The sequence below is a fragment of the Tiliqua scincoides genome, chromosome 5, assembly GCF_035046505.1.
Source record: "Tiliqua scincoides isolate rTilSci1 chromosome 5, rTilSci1.hap2, whole genome shotgun sequence".
Lineage (NCBI taxonomy): Eukaryota > Metazoa > Chordata > Lepidosauria > Squamata > Scincidae > Tiliqua > Tiliqua scincoides.
In genome coordinates this window covers 65,309,838-65,332,019 of record NC_089825.1, presented here as the reverse complement: position 1 = coordinate 65,332,019, position 22,182 = coordinate 65,309,838, and the positions used below count along the sequence as shown (strand labels likewise).

Here is a 22,182-nt window from a genome sequence, read left to right as displayed (position 1 = left end):
CATGTTGCCTGACTGGAGGAAAGAGTCTTGGCATTTGGCATTATGACCTCATGCTGGTAGTCTCTGAAGAAGAGAACCTGGCCACTGTGACCTCACACTGATGCTGCCTATCAGAGTGGTTCGCCCATGTGCCTTCATGCTGATGCGGCCCACAACGGCATGAAGTGGGCAGCATCAGCATGGAGAGAGAAACTGGCCATTGTGCCCCCTCAAAACTGCTGCCCACTGGAAAGAGCAAAAGTCACTGTCCCCCACGCTCATGTATTTGAGAAAGGTGCTTTCTGCACATCCTAGGCCAGGCAGAGGCTTCTTGCCTTTCTTCTCTTCCATTCTATCAGAAGCATTTTCCACCTCTCTTCCGGCTGGCATCTGTGTCCACAAATGTTTTTGAGGGCATTGGGTGAGTGCTCTTTTGTCCCCACGGCCTGCCAGTGATAACATCTCTACGTGGCGCACCATCTACTGCCTGCCAACTCGTTAATGGGAGCCACTGAAGAGTAAGCAGCTACCTTTGAGAAGCTTCAGAGAGCCAACTCAAAAGGGATTTTGTTCCCTTAGAGAACAATAGGAACTAACATTAATTTATTTTTTAATTAAATCTTAATTCAAAATTTAATTTAAAGTTAAATTAAAAATCTGAAACAAATATAGTCAAAATAAAGTTAGCATGTTACCTCCTACAGATTCCTAAATTACAGCACAAGCCTATCATCAGGTTACACCAGGAACACTACGAAGGCTGAAATCCTATACACCATTGGACACAATCAGACTTACTTCTGAGTAGATATGCATAGGATTGTGCTGTGAATCCCCTTAGTTCTAACAGAGCAAAATGTTACGCAAGTGTCACGAAACTCTTATGCTGGTTGTACACTGCATAGCCCTTGCATGAGGGTTAAATAGCATGGGGGACAAGATAGATCCCTGTGGCACCCCACAATTCAGTGCCCATGGTTCTGCTCAGGTGTCTCCCAGCTTCCCCATCTGGATCTGATCTGACAGGAAGGAGTGGAACCATTGCATTATGGTGCCCCCCAAGTCCCAACACAGTCAGTCAGTTCAATGGTGTTGAAAGTTGCTGAGAAGTCAAGCACTTCTCCATCTAGTCCTTGGTGGAGGTCATCAATCAAGGTGACCAAAGCTGCCTCTGTCCCAAAGCCTGACCTGAAACTGAATTGGAAGGGGTCCAGATCATTGGAAGGGATCTTCTTCTAGAATTCCCTGAAACCGAGATGCCACCACCTGTTCAGTCACCTTGCACAAAAGGGGAGGTTGGACACTGGCTGGAAACTGTCTAAGACCACTGCGTCTAGGGATGGTTTCTTCAGGTGAACCACTGCCATCTTTAAGACTTTTGGCAGTACTCCCTTCTCAAAAGATGAACTTACTATCCTCCCCACCCGTTCAGCTACACACACACACACACACAGAGAGAGAGAGAGAGAGAGAGAGAGAGAGAGAGAGAGAGAGAGAGAGAGAGAGAGCTGGGTAAGGCTCAAGAAGACGTGGCAGGTCTCACATTTCAGAATATGCTGCCCATATTCACGTATAGCACAATTTCTATATATTCACTTTCTGCACATTTGATGACTGGCAATAAATGTATGAACTGACTCTGCCATTTCATTTATATCCAATCTTTCTTCCACCAGGAAACTCAAAAAAGCGTACATGAGGTTCTGAAGTATTACCCACCCAGGCACCAACCAGACCCAGACTTCCTTCGCTTCAGCAAGGTCACTGCCAGTTATGCCTTGTATTTGTGGGATTGAAAGACAGTATGTATGATTTGTCTGTGATGTAATAAATGTGATGGCCTAAACATTAATGTAGCACTTGATGTTGCATTCATGAGATGACTGTAGGAATCTGACTTCTGCTGAACCTGATCACTGCTCCATCTAGCTGAATACTGTCTCATCTGACTTGCCAAGGTCCCAGGCAATGAACCCATTCAAGTGGAGGTGTCAAATGGGGCTCTTCTGCAGACAAAGCATATGCTCTGCCATTTATTAAGCATCACAACATACTGTTATCTCATCTTGCTGCATGCGGCTTGATTGTGTTAGGGCGCAATCCTAACTTGCGTTGGAAGCAGGCAGGCCAGTGGACCTACACTGCATCCAAAGCAAGTTTGGGGCCCAAAGCAGCACAGCCCGAGGAAGGGGTAAGCCTTTCCCCTTACCCCATGTCATGCTGCAGCAGTCCCAATGGGTGTACCTGACAAGATGGTGCCGATCAGAGCAGCCCAGAGCTGTGTCATCCTGCCCGGGAACAGGTCAGGATCTGGCATAACCTCTGAATCCTGGCCCTGCCTTCCATTCCCTGACCGCCCCAGAAACGCCTGCCGCCCACCCGCCCTCCCCTGCCCCCAAACACCTCCCACCTCTTCCCTGTCCTCTGCACACACCCCCGACCCCTGAGTCAGCCGAGCTCGGCTGACGCAACTCACCCTTCCTTCGGAGTCCGCATGGGTGTGGGGAGGCCAGCACATCTGTGCACTGGCCTATCTCCCTAGAAAGTGCAACACTTTCGGACAAGTGCAAGGTACTTGTATCGGCCCAAGTAGGGGTTAGGATTGCACCCTTAATGTAACAACGTCCTCCTTCATTCAATCAGTCATTCATCCATTCACTCCTTTAAATTCACCCACTTCTTTCTGGCCATTGGGTTTGACACGGTTAGGAAATTGCTAAAGGTAGCAACAGTATTGAGGCAGACAACTGGCAGGGGAACCAGTGGAATCTTAATGTCTGCAAACATCCATGATGTGATTACAGATTATGTGCCACCTCATGCAGAGTTTGGGGGTGGAAGGGTCTGTGGTGAGGAGTTGCATGAGTAATGAGCAAAGGGATCAGTCCATTAGCTCGTATCAAATAACTGAAGGGAGAGCGTCTAAGCATTCTAATCCTCTAATGTAGAAGCCTGCTAATTTATTATCCTTGTACAGACCTGTTGAAGATTATTTGGGATACACACATTAAAAAGGATGAAGTGTGTAATCTGTAGATAAAAATATGATGTGTTCTAAATTAGCGCTCTCGTGAATTACGAATGTTGGCTCCTGTGCAACATTTCTGCATTTTAGATTCGTATCTTCTATCCCAAGTAAATATTTATGGGCACACCTAACAACTGTCTGTAGGGCAGACCACAAGCCTATTTTATTATTTGCCACCAAGATCACAGTAGGGTGCAATTTGTAAATGATTTTGAATTTTACAGCTATTCCGAGAAACCAAACCCATTCATGGACAATGAGAAAAGTAGTTGTGAAATTTGGCTTAAAGTGTCTAGTCTAAGGAGTGGCTTTTAATTAATTAAATTAAACCTCACTAAGTTCCAAAAATTTCAACAGGAGACTTGAGTACATGTTTAAAACAGTATTTCCCATTAAAATGTGACTATACCAAATATGATCACCAACCTTAACCAGACCGTAAACATTTCAGCCAAGGAACCTATCCAGAGTTTATTTTCAATCAGACTGGAACAGAATCCAAGCCATTCATTGTAAGCATTCACTGAATGTGCTGGGAAAAGAGGAACAAAAATGTGGGTTATGGGTTCAGAAAAATGGGAGATGATGGGAGCTGCGCCATGAACAGGGTTGGCTCTTCCATGAGGCTGCCTACAACGGTTGCTTTACCTGCCTCCATCTTCTTCCTGCTCCCTGAATTTGAAGAGGAAAAAGGAAATGGAGCAGAGGAGGAAGTGTGAAGGAGAGAACGGCGGGCTAGAAAATTGTCCCATCACTCTCCTCTCTGTCACATTTCCTCTTTCACACCATTCTCCACTTTCTTTTCCAATTCAGAGAGTGGGAACAACAAAGGCAGTGAGTGGCTAACTGTTACCCTGCACATGCCCAATCTCGTCTGATCTTGGAAGCTAAGCAAGGTCAGGCCTGGTTAGTACTTGGATGGGAGACCGCCTGGGAATACTGGGTGCTGTAGGCTTATACCATAGTCTTTTGAGACTGAAGGTTGCCAACCATTTGCAGCACATTTGAGTGGCTAATGTGCCCACATATATGAGCAGCAGCATTTCACGCTGCACCTCAGGAATCAGAAGCCTTGGGCTAACCCAAAGGGATTGTGTAGTATATGAACCTGTCCTGGGCCCAGACCAAACACGCAGTTCATCCTTAGGAAATCACAGCCATGAGTCATATCTGTCTCAACCGACAGGGGATTTGCAGTCACTTCAATCAGGGGGATTATCCATGAAAAATGCCACACTACTTCCCCTCAGGTGCTGTTAATCATCCTTCCTCTCACCTTCTCTGAGGACTCGAAACCTTCTCGGAGTATATCGGAAACCCCCTTGAATTTCCAACCAAAAGTTCAAAACTCATGTGGTTGAATCCAAATACACAGATCAACAGCACAAACCACTGCAACTCCCTGCACATCTGCTGAATCTTGTGGGGGTGTTTAGCCTCTAGAGCAGTGGTTCTCACACATTTAGCACCAGGACCCACTTTTTAGAATGAGAATCTCTCAAGACCCACTGGGAGTGATGTCATAACCGAAAGTGACATCATCAGGCAGGAAAATTTTTAACAATTCTAGGCTGCAATTCTACCCACACTGACCCAGGAGTAAGTCCCATTTACTATCATTGTTAAAAGAATATACATAGTAGCTGGTTAAAAGTGCAGGTCTGTAACATTTCTCCAAATGCAGTCACATACCACGGTAGCATCAAGTCTAATATATTAAAAATAAAATATTTAAATGAATGGGGGCCCACCTGAAGTTGACTCGCGACCCACCGTTTGAGAAACACTGCTCTAGAGGCCTCCTCAAGGAAAGGGAACATTTATTCCCTTGGCTCAGGGTAAGCCCCTACAGGCCTGGCAAATCAGCAAAGACCTGTACCAGTAATATAGCTGGCGCAAGTCTGCGTTGACCTATGAAGGCAGATCAAGCCCAGGAAGGGGATCAGGATTTGTTGAGTGCTGCTACCCAAAATGGCCCCCTTCCCAGGACCAGTCTGTCCCCCTCCCAACTCCTGCTGCCACCCTGTTCTGGCCCCATTCTGTCCTCCCCCGCCTCTCTCTGACCCCATAGCAGGGGCTTCTGCCTGCCTCCACACATCGGCGCATCTAAATGCGTTGACATGGCTCCCACCCATGGAGGCGCAAACGTTTGCGACCCTCTAGGGCCTCCTATGCAGGCATAACTGCTGGTTAGGATTGCGCCCTTAGAGTCATGAAAGGGTGACTCAGAAAGTGCCCCCATTAGGATTCTTTTTCATTTCGAGTTGTGGGGGGGCAGTGACTTAGCGACTAGACTTGAGTCAATCCGCACAGGATTTTCCCATCCCTGCCCCATAGGCAGCCTTATCTGAGGCAGCAGGCATTTGCAGTCCATTGCCACATAGACCCAGCTGCTCACCACTTCCAGCGGTGCAAGTCACCTAGTCTCCTCTTCTAGAAACAAAAATTTCCTCAGTTATATTGCCCAATTGCACCCAGGGTCAGGTGACATCACGGAGAAGGGTGACACCCTCATGCCTGTGCTGTCATCCCTCCCCTGTGGATGCACGCCCTTTGCCTCCAAAAATGGCTCTATTCTGTATGGAGCCAAGGACAGGCAGGAGAGAGAATTTTGTGTCATTTGAGGTGAGCGCCATCACTCCCTCAGAGGAGATGGCAGAAAATCACCATTCTGCCATGGGGGGCATGTACCCCTAGACCCTGCTTTAGCTTCGCCACTGAATTTCCCCCAAATTGTTCAGACTAATCACATACAACAGGCACACTGCAGCAAAATGGGGGGGTCATGATGAGGGGGCCGGAGGGTGCCAAACCTCATCACCCCAATAAATCATTTGGGAATGGGGCATGTCTCCATTCACTACCTCTTGCCTCTCCCTCTGCCTTGTCTCTTCCCAGGTACCGATTTCTTCTCCCTCATCACATGAGCCAGTGCAGCCATCCTCCCTGTATTTATAGGGGGTGCATACGTGGAAATACATGCATATCGACACATGCTCCATAATGTCGATCAAAATGGACTCCTTAATAACTTTGTTCACGCATGGAGAGTATAAAGGAATTCTAGCAAAGCTGGAGAAGCTAGAAGTAGCCTGGAAAGATGGGAAGATTCTCTTTAAACTGGGTCTCCACCTGCACCTGTAAACATTGTAAACATCGACATTCCCCTCTTTGTAGTAAACACAAAAATTCTGTGGCTGTTTTGAACTGCAGGGTGACAAACGGTTTTGTCAACCTTCATTCCCTCTTTTAAATTCTCTTAACTAGTAACCATCATTTGCCTCTTTGTCCTTGCTGCTTAAAATCATCTCTTGTCGTTTGTGCCCGAAAGTACAACCCTACCCAAAGGAAGTTGCTCACTTATACAACCCTGCAGTAGATAGATTTCAAGTTGAACTGTGAGGGGCGAATCTTCAGACTCTTGATCAGTGGCTGCTTTTAGACAAGGAGGATTTAGGCCTCCTCTCCAGACATGGCCCCAGGTGAGAACTTTTGTGAGCTGGCAGAGTCTATATACTGATGCACTTAACAAATCTGTCAGTACCATCCGCTTCACTTCACTCCAATGAGAAGAACTTGACTGTTCTGAAGAGTGGAAACTGGCAGGGTGTTACAGTCTGCTGTGGAAGAGAACACATTTTCAAACAAAAGCAAATTCCACCATGGTTTTTGTTCCTCGGAACTAAATATTCTTTCATTTGATCAATGGTGGAACTCCCCTTGAGGCGCCCTGGGGCAAAGCGCCATGAAGTTGCCCCCCCCACGTGAAGCTGCCCCCCCCCACTCACCTAGATCGCTATGGAGCCTTGTGCAACTCCAGGACCGATGGGAAAAACCATCTGAGATTTCCCCATGATCTTAAACTGTGCTTCCGGAAATCCGGGAGCAGAGTTTCCGACCGTGTCGGGAGCCTCATTAAGGCTTCCTGCACTGTCTTGGAGGTGCATGAGCTCCACACCCGGGGTTTTTGCCCTGCTCTTCCTATGGCATGTCCACTGTTGCATTTGATTCAATGTGGTTCTTCACTACATTGCTCTCTTTACCCAGGTTATGCAAAGGCAATTATAGCATCTGTGAAGGTTAATTAGAGCAGTGATTCCCAACTTTTATACAAAGGTTGGGGAACTACTAAGTCCTTGTGGCCTGTGATGGGGGTGATGGCAGCAATGGCAGTGACAGCACTTCTAGGTTCGCACCGCTGCCACCACCAAAGTAAAAAACAGGGGGTTTTGGATTTAACCGGTTGAAACTGTGAGAACCCAGGCTTTGCAGCATCTCCAGTTGCCACTGCCACAGTCTGGCAAGTTTGAAAACCCCCTTTTTCACTTTGGTGGTGGTGGCGGCATGAATCGTTGCTGCCATCATTGCTGGTTGCCACCCCCCTTAAAGGGAAATTCAGTGTTTCTGATTGTCCTGGGGGGGTTGAGATCCACCAGGTTTGGAAACACTGAATTAGAGTAACCCATTACTACACTGACTTGGTTGCCTGACTGATTTTTTTCTCCGACTCAAGATCTCCCCCTGCATTTTGATTAAGAGGGCAATATAAGGTACTCACTACTAAATTATTATAAAGGTCTGGAATTTCTGCTGATAGTGATTGTGGAGGAGTGTGATCCTCCCAGGTTTTCTAGCTTGTTGGATGCGAACCTGATCCTAACCTTCATTTAGAGTTTGCATTCTGGAATAACTGTATCCCCCTGCCTTATATGTGCCTGGGGCAGACCCAGATTTCATTTGGCTTCTTCACTGCCATGTGCAGTTTGAGTATTAAAGCTGATCTGTCTTGTGTTTGCTTCTACTAGTGAAGTAGCCGAAGAAGCACAAAACATTTTGCACTGGATTTTTTTTACTCAGTATGCAAAATGGTGATATGAATCATATAGTAAACATAGTGATATAGTGATTTGGATACACATGGTATGTACCATCTCCCTCTTGTGGATGGAATTAGCTCTGCACAAGTGACTAGATATACTACTGTTTTTCAAACCTACCTACAGGACATTTCTTGTAGTAGTTGAATCTTGTTATTTCAACTGTGTGCATTTTATTGCTTGAATGGAAGACATTGGTATATGCTGTGGTCATCTGTTTAGCAGAGCTCATACAATGGGAAATGTGGAGGAATTAATTGAGCCCCATTAAACACCTTATATGAGGTTTGCCTCACTCTTCTCCTGCTGCACAAGATTTTGTCTGCTTGGTTCAAACCATAGTGAAATTCAGTTCTCTCACCCAATGCGTCTTGGGAGTTGTTGCTCGCCTAGCATGTCCAGGTCTATACTATGTACAGTGGTGTCACTAGGGGGGTGCAGGGGGTGTGAAACGCACCGGGTGATGCGCAAGGGGGGTGACGCGTACTGGGAGGGTGACATGCTAAAATCGCAGTGGTTAGGAGTAATACCATCATGTTATATACTGTTGGATGTGGAATTTCCAACTGAATGCAATGCAAATAACAAGAGTGAAATATCTCCTTTCTATCAAAAGTTATTGGTAAAAAACCGGAAAACAAAAAATGCATTGAGTCCAATGGAAAGTGAAACCAAGCCGTATCGCACATTTACTCACGTGTAGGTGCCTTAGTCCATCTGAAAGGGCAGGCTGAGAGGAATCCAACAACACCAGAATGGTCCTGATCCAATGAATGTAGCCCCCCAAAAACACCAGAAAAGGAGGTCCCTCCCTCCAAGCTGGTGCATGTATTGAGAAAGCGATGGAAAGCGAAACTAACCACATGGTCACATTTACTCGCGAGTAAACAAACGTGCCTTGGCTCCTGGGCAGGTCAGGCAAAGGGAAATGTGAGGTCACCAGAATGGTCCTGATTTGATGCAACTGGAGCTCAACAAATGCTCCAGAAGGCAGCCCTTCCCCATAAAAAGAATGAAACAGGCTTGGCAGGGTAAGGTGAAATTTTTTTCTGTTTTAGGCTGCAATCCTATTCACACTTTCCTGGGAGCAAGCCCCACTGACTATAATGGGACTTACTTCTGAGTAGACAGGCATAGGACTGGGCTCTCAGACTTGTAAAGCCAGGTGGGTCCTGATAGTGATATGCTTGAAATGTACGAACTTAAATTGATCTGGGTACTGGGTAGGGGTGAAAATCTTACTGATTCTTTTTTTTTTGGGGGGGGGGGGGTGTTATTGCAGGCAGGCTACAGAGAAAATTCACTTGGTGGAACAGGGCTGGCTTTCCCTTATTTATTGATTTTAATTTATTTATAATTATTTATTTTAATTTGCTTTATGATGGGTCCTGGACAGATTATCATTCTAAAAAGTGGGTCCCAGTGCTAAAAGTTTGAGAACTGCTCCAATAAGGTGGTAGTAAGTTGACACCCTGGGGGGAGGTGACACCACTAGTGACCAAAATCACTAAAAATCAGTTTGCAAAAATAATACCATCATGTTATATATCAATCAATGTGTAATTTCATGCAGAATGCGATGAAACAAACTGCACTGAAATATCTTTATTCTATCAAAAAGTACAGCCAAAAAACCAGTGGGGGTGGAGTGATGTCAGATCACCACGCCCACCACCTGGAGTGTTGCCCCACCCACTGCATGGGGGTGACGCCCTGTCCTGCTGTACTGGGTGACGCGAACCCTAGTGACACCACTGACTATGTATATAGAAAACCAGAGAAGAGAGAATTAGACCAGGAGTGGCCTTAAGATTTGCAGTAATGAACCAAAAATTCAACCTGGGGGATGTGTTCCTTCTAAGAAGCTCTTAAAGTTACAGAAGCACCCTTAGGTTTAGACTTCACAATCTTATTTTTTGCAGCCCTGCCTTGGCTTCCGGCACTGAGGCCTGAAGCCTTCCATGCTCCTTTGTCTCTCTGCAAGAGCCTCCCCACCCACTGCCTACCATCCTCTGAGAAACATGGTTGCCCTCCTGGAATATGTCCCTGGGAGATATTTAATTTACTTTGCACAAGAGATTAAAAATAAAAAAAATTTAAAACATTGTGTATTTATACTGTGGCCGACATGAAATGTTTGGATCACTTGATTTGTAAGCCTATGGATATTTACCATTTCAGCACTGCTCAAACTGCTTTTACTTATTAAAAGGAATCCTGCATCCATCATGTAAATAAAGATTCGCAACCACAATTTTTTTTTTTTTTTTACCATCCTCACTGTTTGGATTTATATGTGTCACAAGGCAGTGTGACCAAGAGGCTTAACTCTGGCAAAAATTGGACTCTTCTTTCTGTATTTCATTTCCTTCATAGCCTGGTGACAACACAGCCTGATTGAATTTCACATCAACTCAGGCCTAATCCATCAGGAAGTAAGAAATACTGGATTTTGTTAAAAACTGTAATTTCCTTTGGTTATTGAAATAGCCTAAAGTCCAATGTAGGTGTCACACACTGGCACAAATATCTTCCCCCAAATGCATGTATTTAATCAGTCTGGGATGTTGCCAGCTTGAGCAGAGAAAGATTCTGCTTAGCATTTTCCCGTTATTTTTTAACCTCGAAATATTCTCTAAGGTGTTTTTCTCCCTTGGGAGAAAAGATACAGGGAACTGTGGTGCTCTATTCCTCAGTGGATGGAAAAGCAGCAGTGGGTTGGAAAACAGATTCTGCTTTGTTGGAGGGCCAGAGGGGAAAGGACTCCCCAGTGTTCTCCAGTAGCATAGCTGGAGGGGAGCAAAACAGTAAATATTTCAGCTGCTGCAACGTGCTGCATAACAGCTCCTCCCAATCAATGTCAGAGACATTCTGGGCAGTGACAGCAATGCGCAGGTGCTCACTGAACCAAACTGTGTCTTCTACACATTGCCATTACTGCCTGGAATGGCTCCAAAAGTGAGCGGGAGAAGCCACTTACACAGCAGATTGTGGCACCTGTAGTACTTATCATTTTGTCTGCCCTCTGGCTACGCTTCTGGTGTTCTCCTCTTCCTTAAACTTGTAGTTCTCCATGGCTGCTTTTGATTATTTTTAAAAAAATGGGGGAATGATGGACATGGTTGAGTGCCTCCTGTAATTTGCTCTTTAGTCCTTTGCGCATTAATTAGGGAGTAAGTTCACTGAACTGAATGGGACTTGAATAAACATGCATAGGATCAGACTGCATGGTTGCTGATAGCTACTTCAAAAAATTTGGGGGAATGCAAAACGATTGGCGATAAGTCTCACAAAACTTCCCAGGAGGGTTTCATGAATCACAGAAAAACTGCTAACTCTGAACTACATCTTTTATGGATATCCCTAACATGTTTTCAAGCACATATGTACTAATCGTCTTTGCACAGCAGTCCTGTGGGACACCTCCAGCAAACATGGCTAGCCAGGATTTCAGACATGGTCTTTTCAAATCCAAAATAAATCCCTGTTGGATTTGTGCAAAGGCCCAGCATTCTCTTTCTCACAGTGACCCTCCACCTGGCTCTGGGAAGCCCACAAGGAGAAGAAGGCACACCTGCATTGCTCCTCTGCAACTCCTATTCAATTAGCACATAACCAGCACAACTTGTAGCCATTGATAGACCTGTCCTCCATCCATTTATCCAATCCTCCTGCAAAGCCGGCCAGCATCCACTTCTTGTTGCTGGCAGCAGACGGATATAGCACACACATAAAACAAATATAGCTGCCATCATTGGCAGCTAGCAGGGGTTAGAGGGCAGTCACCCCATGTCCTAAAAAGCATTGTTGGACAGTGGTGCTTGCCTAAGGTGAAGTGAAATATACATGCAACAGAATGAGAATGCGTACAAAAGACAAGCATCTCTTGCCCAGTCTAGAAGGCACAGAAGGCACGATTCTCATATAAGTAGTGGGTCAACATGTGGGGCTTGGGGAAGATTGTCTCTTGCTCCTTTCAGTGGACTGCAGAAGTAGGAGAGCACATTGGCCAGTTTCTCTATCCAGATGGGCAGCATCCACATGTCACAATGACCAGTATGTCACTTTCAGGCAGGCAACATCAGCATGAAGTCACAATGGTTAGACTTATGGCACCAACATGAGGTCCCAATGGTCAGTCTCTCCCCTGCATACGGTCAAGATCAGTATGCGGACACACTGTTTGGTGTCACCATCACTTAAGCAGGCAGCTGCAGCAGTGTGCAGGTACCATGTTTCTCAAATTGAGGCAGGCAGAACAGTAACAGGCCTTGCCCCCATGCTACCCTGGGGCACAGATCCACAACGTGCCACTCTCCCAGGGGATACTTACCTAAGGGCACGGAGTTTCGCACAATGCTTCGCAGTGCTCGAAAAGCCTTCGGAGGCTTCTGACATGATCTGAAAGAGTTCTTCTGGTTTCCTGATGAAGGCTTCTTGAGCACCACAGAGCTCTGCATGGGACTTCACCAACAGGCAGTGTGGCAGGCAGAGACAACAGTGGCGGGTGTGAAGTGGGTGCAGCGCCTGGGGCTTTTGCCCCCATCCCCCCATCCCCTCCAGACCATAGTGTCTCCTCCTCTTAGACCAGCAGTGAAGCTCTCACTGAAATTGAAAGCAGCAAATGAAGAGACAGGTAGCATGTAAAGGAGGTAGGCGCTATTTACCATGCTATTTTAGGTGCTTCTACTTACAAGTATCCCAGCTGTGCTGAAATTCATATACATAGTAACAATAGATCCTTACAGATGTAAAAGATCCTTCACATACCACTGAAACTTTACAAATCATAGACAACTATATGCTGGACAAAAATCCTCACTCAAACATCAGCCTCATAAAATATTTACATTACTGTCTTGTCAAATATATTAGCATGCAAAAGATCGAGCAGTCTTGTTGGCACTTGTGTAGGGCTGTTGCAATACATGATCCAACTGCTACATTGCTGATTGCTTTAGGACTTTTTTGTGGGGAGATTGGCCCTGATCCAAAGAACATTAATCAGGCTTAAGTCCCTTTGAAAGCAATGAGAATTAAGTTCCTCATGTTCCATCTATTTCAATTAAACTTACGTGTGACCGGTACCTAATCCCCACCGGCATGGTATATCTGTGTCTGTGCGGATGGAATACTGCTCCATACAAAATGACTTAAATATCTAACGTTAGCTTATTAGCGAGCCCAGGGTTGGTCTTAGGAGCTGTGGGGCCCAATTGGAAACAATTTTTTGCAGGGCCCCAGGTTCACAGCCTGGGGTGTGATTCTGTAGAATTCTGTAGATTCTGTAGAATCTTAGGGATATAAATAAAATTCATGATAAATTTTATATCTCGATGGTAGAATGGAAAGAATCTATCTGCCATGGACACGGATTGCTCTGTAATTATCTCTGCATTGTCCTCTCCTCTGGGCTTCTCCTGTGTTTGAACAGCCCTGACCCCTAAGTGACCCGCAGATAAGGCAAGGAGATGATTTACATTTGATTTATTGGCAGAAATTTCTCGTCTTCTACGCAAGTATCTATGGTAGGTCTGCATTTCTCTGAATGATGTAGGATGCCCAAGGTGACTTATAACTTAAGTCACCAGGGCAGGAGGTCTGGTCTAGAGGGTTGAGCCTCCGTTTGCCTGAAGATAACATCCGAAGGTTGCCAGTTCGAGGCCACCGGCACTGTGTGACCTTGAAGCAGCTGACAAGCTGAGCCGAGCTATTTCCATCTACTCTGAGCGTGGGAGAATGGAGGCCAGGATGGACACCAGATCAGAACGAAACATCTGAATTGTTGTGGCTCTTGAAAGATAGAGCCTTCTTTCAATTGTAAAAATCCCTATGGGGATTTAAATTAGCCTGCCTATGTAAACCGCCTTGAATAAAGTCTGAGGAGAAATCTGAGGACCTAGAAAGGCGGTATATAAATACCTGTATTATTATTATTATTTTAACTTAGCCAAAAAAGACTATCCATTCATTCCAAATGGAGTTCCCTAAGGAACAAACCTTAGGGAGGGGAGAACATTGTTCTAGGATCCTTTTGCTTGGGAACCACATGTGCAGGTGAAGAAAGAACCCTGTATGCATATGAATGCTATATAAGCTTCATGCAAAGTTCCTGACCACATTCATCTTGCGAGGCTTAGTATTTGCATCCTATCACTTGCATGGCAATGACAGTCATGAAGATGAGATATTAATGACTTGCTTGAGTATGGAGGGGGCTGAATCCAGGCCAAGAAATTGGTGTTGCAACAAACTTTGTCTTAGTCTGCGGCAGCGGTTTTCAAACTCACCGGGAGTTTGGAAACCGCTCTAAGGTCTTGTGGGGGTGGGGGGGAGGCAGCGGTGTGATCCCCAGGATCGCACTGCTCAGGGGGCTGGAGGGGCTTTGTTATAAACAGAGCCTCCTGCAGCCTCTGGGGGTGCGGGGAGCCCTGCAGTCTTGCCGATGCTTCAAAAGTGAAAGTGGAGCAATAGCAGTGGGCATGGTGTGCAACAGGGGCCTGGCGGGCGCAGCACCTGGGGCTTTTGCCCCCCCTCCAGGCCCACCACTGCCCCTTTCCAGATCTGATCCTACATCATAGGTCCACACAAACCTGCATCAGTGAATTCACTAGTGCAGGTCTGAGATGATCCCTCCATGCTGCAGAAACTGACCCAGAGGAGACCTCCAGAGTTGCCGTCCCTGCAGATGCCATGGAAGCCATTTTGGCATCATTACATTAGTGGAGGGATGACAACAAATAGTATTGGGCTGTAAGTATCTGCTCCCAGGCTATTACTTTAATGACCAGCACTTGAATGGAATCTGGTGGCTAATAATGATAATATTACTATTACTATTACTATTACTATTACTATTACTATAATAGTACTATATTACTACAGGCAGGAGGTCTGGTCTAGAGGGCTGAGCCTCCATTTACCTGAAGATAACATCTGAAGGTTGCCAGTTTGAGGCCACTGGCTCCGTGCGACCTTGAAACAGCTGACAAGCTGAGCCAAGCTATTCCATCTGTGGGAGGATGGAGGCCAGAATGTGCGGCCAGATCAAGAAAGAAACATCTGAATGTTGTGGTTTCTTGAAAGATAGAACCTTCTTTGTAAAAATCCCTATGGGGATTTAAATTGCCTGCCTATGTAAACCGCCTTGAATAAAGTCTAAGGAGAAATCTGAGGACCAAGAAAGGCGGTATAGAAATACCTGTATTATTATTATTATTATTATTATTATTATTATTATTATTATTATTATTATTATATAAATTGTATTGATGTATAATAAGATAAAACATGTTAAATGCTTTGTACACAAAAAAAGTACCATACAAATGTTAACTATTGTTGTCCCCCAATTGCATTTCATTACGGTTCTGTGGATTGGATTTGCTCCATGCTCTGTTCCAACTGCCTTTCTTTTTAATAAGTAACATCTATTTCAGAACTGATGCACAGCAGCTTGCTGTGGTTTGGACTTCTTTTCCTCCCTCGCTACTTATCAATATGTATGACCGCATGTTCGCACTGATTCAGACAGTGAGCCAAAGGAAGCCTTGATGCAATCACACAATCTCAACAGGTTTCCTTTTGTGAGATGCTTTTAATCAATGAATGTAAGTGCTCATGTACGCTGATAAACTTTAAGAGAAATAAAAAAAGATCTGAACTGAAACCTGAACAAACTATGCATTTGGTTGGAACAAACTCTGGAAATTGAAACTAGAGCAGTGGCAGATTTAGCACATAGATGGTGCCTTGCACACAAGATCCTATAATGTTCATATAATGTTGTAGACATTTTAAATTTTTACTTCTGTTACTTCATTACAGTCTTTGCTGGGCTGGTTAGACTCTGCAATTCGGGATCTAACCAAGATCTTGGGAATTGCAGAGATATCTTCTTGGGATTCTTGCTGTTCCAAGCAAGGCTGTTTTCTAGAGCTGAGCTGATGTAATTTGCTCAAAGTCAAGCTGTTTCTTCAGCCTTCTAGGCACTGCTCCAAGGGCTCCAGTGACAATTGGGGCAATACTGACCTTCTTCCTCCAGAGAAGCCCGAGTTCTACTCCAAGGTCTTGATAGCTTGTGACCTTCTCATGTTCTTGAGCAGGTGGTCTAGTCTAGAGGGTAGAGCCTCTGTTTGCCTGAAGATAACATCTGAAGGTTGCCAGTTTGAGGCCACCGGCACCATGAATGGCAAGACCTTGAAGCAGCTGACAAGCCTAGCCGAGTTATTCCATCTGTTCTTTGGCCACCCTTCAAGTGAGATATGAAGGAGCTGCTTGTCAGCCTGAGTAAGAGGAAACTGGAGGCCAGAATGTGATACCAGATCATAAAAGATACATCTGAAATGTTGTGGTTCTTGAAAGACAGAACCTTCTTCAATTGTAAAAATCCCTACAGGGATTTAGTACAGCCTGCCTATGTAAACTGCCTTGAATTAAAGTCTGAGGAGAAATCTGACGACCAAGAAAGGCGGTATATAAATACCTATATTATTATTATTATTATTATTATTATTATTATTATTATTATTATTATTATTATTATTATTATTATTATTAGTCAATTCTACTGGGATTGCAATATCAATAATCCAAGTTTGGATCCAAGTTTGATTTTTCTTTTAGTCAACTACTGTTATATCTGGGGCACTGTGTTTGATGATGATGATGATGATGATGATGATGATGATGATGATGATGATGATGAATATTTATGTACCACTTTTCAACAAAAGTAGTTCACAAAATTGTTTACTTAGTAAAATAAGTAAATGTTTGGCTTAGTGGCGTAGCTAATGATCGTGTAGCCTGGTGCCAAGCTCAAAATGATGCCTCAGAAGTGATGTCACAACCAGAAGTGACATCGCGCCCAGGCTTTTAAAAAGTGAAAATTGGGGGGAAACCTGCCTCCTTCCCCCAGCAGCTCGCCACCCACTTGCTCTGCCACCTCTCTCCAGTCAGTGGCATAGCTAAGGCATCTATCTGCTACCTGGGGATCAAAGAAAATTTGTAGGCCCCTCATCCCAAGACAAAATCAAATTTAATTAAGTAAATAAAAAGTGTATCTCTCATTGGTTTGAGACACTGTGCTGGGGTGAAGAGGGACAATTATTCTCCCCCTGCTAAATATAAGAAGAGCAGCACTTGAAGAATTGCATATTTACCCAGTTAGCAGGGGTAACTGTATTATGATATATGAAAAGGAGAGCTGGCTCATATTTATATCTTATTGGTTCCATGCTGTATTATAATAACATGTCATTGCAACACATCAATAACATAACATGTCATTAGTTCTTAGAACAATCAGTCTCATAGGTCAGTTTTGAATTAAGAAATCTACTTTTTGTTCGATAAGGCAGTTGTGTTTTCATTTTCTGGTTAATTTTCCACAACTTTTGATAGAATACAAATATTCCAATGCAGTTTGTTCCATTACATTCTACCTTATACATTACATTACCTTGTTCCATTACATTACCTTTCCAATATATATAACATGATGGTATTATTCATACATACCAAGATTGTCACTATTTTGGTCACTAATGTCAAGCCCATCGTGTTGCCCACCTAAAGCTTGATGCCCAGTGCAGCTGCTACCCCCTGCACCCCCTTAGCTACACCACTAAGAACAAGAACAAGAACATAAGAACATAAGAACAGCCCCACTGGATCAGGCCATAGGCCCATCTAGTCCAGCTTCCTGTATCTCACAGCGGCCCACCAAATGCCCCAGGGAGCACACCAGATAACAAGAGACCTCATCCTGGTGCTCTCCCCTACATCTGGCATTCTGACTTAACCCATTCCTAAAATCAGGAGGTTGCGCATACACATCATGGCTTGTACCCCATAATGGATTTTTCCTCCAGAAACTCGTCCAATCCCCTTTTAAAGGCGTCTAGGCTAGACGCCAGCACCACATCCTGTGGCAAGGAGTTCCACAGACCGACCACGCGCTGAGTAAAGAAATATTTTCTTTTGTCTGTCCTAACCCGCCCAACACTCAATTTTAGTGGATGTCCCCTGGTTCTGGTATTATGTGAGAGTGTAAAGAGCATCTCCCTATCCACTCTGTCCATCCCCTGCATAATTTTGTATGTCTCAATCATGTCCCCCCTCAAGCGTCTCTTTTCTAGGCTGAAGAGGCCCAAACGCCGTAGCCTTTCCTCATAAGGAAGGTGCCCCAGCCCCGTAATCATCTTAGTCGCTCTCTTTTGCACCTTTTCCATTTCCACTATGTCTTTTTTGAGATGCGGCGACCAGAACTGGACACAATACTCCAGGTGTGGCCTTACCATCGATTTGTACAACGGCATTATAATACTAACCGTTTTGTTCTCAATACCCTTCCTAATTATCCCAAGCATAGAATTGGCCTTCTTCACTGCCACCGCACATTGGGTCGACACTTTCATCGACCTGTCCACCACCACCCCAAGATCTCTCTCCTGATCTGTCACAGACAGCTCAGAACCCATCAGCCTATATCTAAAGTTTTGATTTTTTGCCCCAATGTGCATGACTTTACACTTACTGACATTGAAGCGCATCTGCCATTTTGCTGCCCATTCTGCCAGTCTGGAGAGATCCTTCTGGAGCTCCTCACAATCACTTCTGGTCTTTACCACTCGGAAAAGTTTGGTGTCGTCTGCAAACTTAGCCACTTCACTGCTCAACCCTGTCTCCAGGTCATTTATGAAGAGGTTGAAAAGCACCGGTCCCAGGACAGATCCTTGGGGCACACCGCTTTTCACCTCTCTCCATTGTGAAAATTGCCCATTGACACCCACTCTCTGCTTCCTGGCCTCCAACCAGTTCTCAATCCACGAGAACTCAATCCACTAGTTTTGCTGTCCCCAAAGGGCTCACAATCTAAAAAATAAATATGCAAAAGAAACATTAGCAGCAGTCACTGGAAAATATACCATGCTGGGTGAAGACAGACTATTGCTGTACCTCCTGCTGAACCTAAGAGGACATCACTTTAAAAGGTACCTCTTTAGCAGGGATTGAACTATGTGGCTCTTTGGAATCTCATGCTTTAATCATAAGATCCTGGACCCATTTGTTCTCCTGGCCTGTTCTGCAGTATAACTGTCCTCTGCTTATGGTGTATGTTGATCTGCAATGTGCAAGATGTTGTGTGGCAGGGCTGGTAAGGCGTCATCCTTTCTGTTTGGTAGGGGTTGAACTAGAATTGTCTTGGAACTTTTATGGTCCTACAGCCCAATACAACGTAAATCCATGTGCAGTGAAGCAGCATAGTCTATGCTGGCGCCACTGCATCCCACAGGGGAGTTTTGCATGCTGGCGGTCTTCTCAGGGGTAAGGGGACATTTGTGAGTGACAGCTGGTCAGTTGACTTGTTGTGTTCCCACAGCACATCAACTCAGATCTGCTCCAGCAGGGGAAACTGCTACCCAGTCCAGACATATCACCCACCCTCTGCACCTCTGTCTTGTCTTGTGGGGATTGCCTTGTGAATTGGCTTGTGTGGGAGCTCCCATCCAATCAATTACTGATCACATTCAGTACTTCACCTGAATTTGAGGAAAAGGTGAAATCCAATTAGGTGTTATTTGCATATTGCTGACATCGTCCCTGAAGGAACACACCCAGTGGTTTTATGTACCAGATGTCTGATCAAGGAGAGACCCCTCACTAAAAGTATCTTACGTATTATGACCTATTTCTGCAGAAAACAGCACTGGATTCAGTCATGTATCTTATCATTGTTGGCAACCTTCAGTCTCGAAAGACTATGGTATCGTGCTCTGAATGGTGGTTCTGGAACAGCGTCTAGTGTGGCTGAAAAGGCCGATTCGGGAGTGACAATCCCTTCCACACCAGGAGCAAGTGCAGTCTGTCCCTGGTCTGTCTCCATGGCTATAGGCCTTCCTTCTTTGCCTCTTAGCCTCAGACTGTTGGCCAAGTGTCTCTTCAAACTGGGAAAGGCCATGCTGCACAGCCTGCCTCCAAGTGGGACGCTCAGAGGCCAGGGTTTCCCACTTGTTGAGGTCCACTCCTAAGGCCTTCAGATCTCTCTTGCAGATGTCCTTGTATCGCAGCTGTGGTCTACCTGTAGGGCGCTTTCCTTTCATGAGTTCTCCATAGAGGAGATCCTTTGGGATCCGGCCATCATCCATTCTCACAACATGATCGAGCCAACGCAGGCGTCTCTGTTTCAGCAGTGCATACATGCTAGGGATTCCAGCACGTTCCAGGACTGTGTTGTTTGGAACTTTGTCCTGCCAGGTGATGCCGAGGATGCGTCGGAGGCAGCACATGTGGAAAGCGTTCAGTTTCCTCTCCTGTTGTGAGCGAAGAGTCCATGACTCGCTGCAGTACAGAAGTGTACTCAGGACGCAAGCTCTGTAGACCTGGATCTTGGTATGTTCCGTCAGCTTCTTGTTGGACCCCACTCTCTTTGTGAGTCTGGAAAATGTGGTAGCTGCTTTACCGATGTGCTTGTTGAGCTCGGTATCGAGAGAAAGAGTGTCGGAGATCGTTGAGCCAAGGTACACAAAGTCATGGACAACCTCCAGTTCGTGCGCAGAGATTGTAATGCAGGGAGGTGAGTCTACATCCTGAACCATGACCTGTGTTTTCTTCAGGCTGATCGTCAGTCCAAAATCTTGGCAGGCCTTAAATACCTTAGTTATATGTGGAAAATCTTTCCTTGTTCTCAGTTGCCGCATCTCAAAAAAGACATAGTGTATCTTATGACACAAACATAAAATATTGGGGGCAGGGGCATTTCAGGGTGTCTGATTTGGGGAATCCCCACTCAAATTGTGCCAGATTTCACATTATCTGTGTGAGAACACATAAAGGGAGAGTAAACTTACCATAGGTTCTTGCTGTGATATTTGTTCGTAATAGGTATTAATAGACAACAGAAGTTCAGATAAAGACACCTGTGTTTGGCAAAATATAGTCCACTGAAGCCACATTCATTCTGGGTTGCTACAAGTTCATTAGTGAGGCAAGGCCAGCCTTATAGTTATCAACATACCCACCATAAGAAATAAGTCCTTCCAGGCAAGTATCTTACTGAATCCATCATTCAGGATGCCCCATTGTATGTAGGCACATGCAAGTAAGTTAACAATCTGATAATTTTTTTTAAAAAAAATTCTGTACAGATCTTCAAAGCTGCCAAGACACACCTCCCTTTGTCTTGTGGCAATTTAAGAAGATCGAATAGGTTTTAGACTCTGCCAAAAAATCTTGCAATTGCTTAATTTTCTAGGAATTGTGCTCCAGGCAAGATACAGAAACGAAAAAGCAGCTGGCAGTTGTCTAATGCTGCTTCCAGATTCCACATGTCCATTACTTTTCTCAGAATTACCATGTTGCCTTGAGACTTTCTCGATATCCCAGTTTTGTTTTGTTTTTAAATTCTGTTTGCTAAATGTAACTCTGGCCACAATCCTAACCAACTTTTCAGTACTGATATAAGGACAATGCAACTCCGAGGTTAAGGAACGAACATTGCCTTACCTTGAGAAGGTCTCCATGACTGCCCCCCAACTGCAGGATGCAACACATGCCCCACTGGCACAGCTATGCCAGTGCTGGAAAGTTGGTTAGGATTGCGCCCTCATTTGCAGGGGCAGCCCAATGTTTTTGGGTGCCTCTAGCCACCTGGCCCTGTAAGGACCAGCTCAAGATTTTTCTGATCTGCTCCTTAGCAGACTTTGAAAACTTTTGATGGGGGAAGCAACAGACCCCAAGGCAAGTGGCTGGAGTGGTCACATTCATGGTCACATTCATTGCCGTTTTCCCCAATCTCCCTGCTACAGCATGCATCATGGATGCGCTGCTCTTGTTTATTTGCACAAGAGAAGGAAACACAGAATTTGAGTTGGAGATGGGCTGCAAATAGGACTTTGCTGTAATTACTGCCTTGGTTCATGAGTGTCAAAACATGCAATGAATTCATTTGTGTTATTTGTGGTGTTCTTCTCAATGACATTTCCTTTCTGCTGCATTTTTCCTTGGCCTCAGCGCATCACATATCTGCAGCCTGCCACCCACACAGAGGCATTGCAACACATGCAAAGAGGCACCATGCACCACATCGCATACAAATGGGTTTCACAAAATGCCACATGCATGCGGTGTGGAAATGGACACTGCAATGCACTGCATGCAAATGGCACCACAACATGCTGCACCCAAACTGGAAAGTGCTGTATGCACACTGTGCTCCACACACAAGCTGCCAGCCCATGCATGAAGCAATATTCTGCAGCACATTGCGTGCTGCTGCACTGATTGCATGTGGCT

At 45.1% G+C, this 22,182-nt stretch overlaps 1 pseudogene; it reads left to right on the top strand.

Moving 5' to 3' along the window:
- Positions 1-3,848: 3,848 nt before the first annotated feature.
- On the top strand, positions 3,849-3,962 carry LOC136654551 (5S ribosomal RNA; annotated as a pseudogene).
- The last annotated feature ends 18,220 nt before the right edge of the window (positions 3,963-22,182 follow it).